The sequence below is a fragment of the Oncorhynchus masou genome, chromosome 18, assembly GCF_036934945.1.
Source record: "Oncorhynchus masou masou isolate Uvic2021 chromosome 18, UVic_Omas_1.1, whole genome shotgun sequence".
In the NCBI taxonomy this organism is placed as follows: domain Eukaryota; kingdom Metazoa; phylum Chordata; class Actinopteri; order Salmoniformes; family Salmonidae; genus Oncorhynchus; species Oncorhynchus masou.
In genome coordinates, this window is record NC_088229.1 from 68439553 (window position 1) to 68442498 (window position 2946).

A 2946-nucleotide genomic window follows, 5' to 3' on the forward strand; every position below is an offset into this window, starting at 1 on the left:
GGCCAGGTCGCAGTTGTAAATGAGAACTTGTTCTCAACTAGCCTACCTGGTTAAATAAAACAAATTTAAAAAAATCAACTGTCATACTCCATCAGAACCCAAAATACATGTTTGTTTTACTCTAGTTAATTATTTACATAAGACATATCTTTAAATGTTATTGGTTTGCACAATAACAGTCCGCGGGCAGGACAGTTGGTAATTATGACCGGGATATTTGAGACAAAATATCTAAAAGATAATATTATTAAACAGACTCCTGCTTGTGCCATATGTGGACAAACAAATAAATAACTTGAAGGAGACTTTCATTAAGAACTCCTTCTATTTATGATTAATCTTTATCTATCTCTAAAAACAATGTCAAAACTGTCAATTGTTTTGACACCACTACAAAAATTGTCTTACATCTAACAATACATTTAGTATTCCGAAAGTGAATTACTGTATAACGATGACTAATTGCAGGAATGTAATTACTATTTAACGTTGATTAATTCCAGGAATTATTTTATAGTTATTTTATTGTGTTCCAGAAATGGCGTCCTCTAGCCGTCTCCTGTCTGAAGAGCAGTTCCAGTGCTCTATCTGTCTGGATGTGTTTACTGAGCCTGTCTCCACTCCATGTGGACACAACCTCTGCAAGGTCTGATACTGGGATACAACTGACCGTTGCCAGTGTCCAATGTGTAAGAGGACATTCTACACAAGACCAGAACTCAATATCAACACAGCATTCAGAGATGTTGTAGATCATTTTAAGATGATCAGAATCAGAGACACAGATGAAATCAGAGACACAGACGAGTCCCCTGCCGAGGCTGGGGAAGTGTACTGTGACGTCTGCACTGGGACAAGGCTCAAGGCCCTGAAGTCCTGCCTGGAGTGTCTGACCTCTTTCTGTGAGACTCACCTGCAGCCTCATCAGAGAGTCACCGGCCTGAAAAGGCACAAGCTAATAGACCCCGTTGAGAACCTGGAAGACAGGATGTGTAAGAAGCATGACAGACTGCTGGAGCTGTTCTGTAGGACCGACCAGACGTGTGTGTGTGTCAGTTCTGCACTGAGACAGACCACAAGACTCACCACACCGTCCCACTAGAGGAAGAGTGTGGAGAGAGGAAGGTTCAGCTGGGGAAGACGGGGAAGACGGGGCGACAGATATGGCAGATGATCCAGGAGCGACTAGAGAAGGTTCAGGAGGTCAAACACTCAGTAGAGTTCAGCAAGAGAGATGCACAGAGCGAGATGGCAGACAGCCTGCAAGTATTCAGTGATCTGATGGATTCCATTGAGAAAAGCCAGGCTGAGTTCATTGAGGTGGTTGAGGAGAAGCAGAAAGCAGCAGAGAATCAGGCTGAAGGGTTTATTAAAGAGCTGGAGCAGGAAATCAATGACCTACGTAGGAGACACACTGAGTTGGAACAGCTCTCACACACTGAGGACCACCCCCTCCAGAGCTTCCCATCCCTGTGTACCCCTCCAAATACTAAGGACTGGTCTGAGATCAGTGTTCACAGTGAGCTGTGTGTGGCGAATGTGAGGAGAGTTTTGAGGAGCTCTTTGTCTGAGCTGGAGAAGACTGCTAAGAGAGCATTTTCTGAGCTTGAGGAAAAATTCAACAAAGCCATGGATAAGTTTCCTGACATCAATCTGAAGAAGATGCAGCAGTTTGCAGTGGGTGTGACTCTGGACCCTGATACAGCAAATACCTTTCTCAGCCTGTCTGTGGACGGAAACAAGTGAGAGGTGTACAGAAGCGGCACCTGCTAACACCGCAAAAAATGTTGGTCGTTTCAATAGCTCTGTCCTGGGAAAAGAGGTCTTCTGCTCTGGGAGATTCCACTATGAGTTGCAGGTGGAGGGGGTGACTTGCTGGGAGTTAGGAGTGGCCAGAGAGTCCATCGACAGGAAGGGGTTGTCACTGAGCCCTGAGAATGGATTCTGGACTGTGGGACTTTAAAAAAGGGATAGTTGTCAGGCCAACAACTCTCCTTCTCTAACTCTATTCATTGGGAAGCCCCAGAAAGTAGGGGTGTTTGTGGATTATGAGGAGGGTTAGGTCTCCTTCTACAATGTGGAGGCCAGGGCTCATATCTACTCTTTCATTGGCTACATTCACTGAGAAACTCTATCCATACTTCAACCATGCTAATCTTGGTGCTGGTAAAAACACTGCCCCATTGGTCATTACTCCTGTCAATTACAAAGACTGAATCAGAGTCCTCTAAAGTCATGGAGGATTCAGCAACACAGAATCGGCAATGTAATAAAAAGTACGAACCTGACAACGCTGAAAACGAAACGTGTTTGTTAATGCAAAATTTGAATAAGTGCTTAACCCTGTCTTCTCTTGTGATTTCTACACTTGTTTTTTCATTCTGCTTGTTCCTGCCAGCACCTGGGTCTAGACTGTGACAGAAAAATTACGTATTTACCACATTTGTTGGATATTTAACAATGATTTACTTAACAAACAGTAAATGTCCTATTAATGCTGCGTTTTATGGTCTCCACTCTAGCACCCTGCAGCTAATCTGGGTGTAGGGTTTTACTGGAGAAGTTTGAGCTGACAATTGATTGATATTCTGGTGATAAAAACCAACAGCCACATTACATTCTATGATTAGTGGTGCATGTGAGACATATGTCTATGTCTGACTGAGCCTGCATTCCATAGACAAGAAATTGTGTATGTTTAACCCGAGATAGAGAAAGCCTGGAGGAACAGAACAAAGGCCTCAGTATTCCTAATTATCCTGGCATGTGGGGAAACTAAGACGAGGTAGGGTTCAAAATAACACCAGAGGCAGATAACCAGGAGATGAACCCAGAGTGGCTTTCTCTTTTAGCCATTTGCACCTTGCGGATTGTGGTTGTTGTGGATGGCGGTTCACAAATCTAAATGTGTATTTGAACCCCAAAATGGTTGAATTCAAGAAGTTA

The 2946-nt window shown here is 43.6% G+C and overlaps 1 pseudogene; it reads left to right on the top strand.

Moving 5' to 3' along the window:
- The first annotated feature begins 538 nt into the window (after window positions 1-538).
- LOC135503772 (E3 ubiquitin-protein ligase TRIM21-like) lies at window positions 539-2216 on the top strand (annotated as a pseudogene).
- Window positions 2217-2946: the final 730 nt, after the last annotated feature.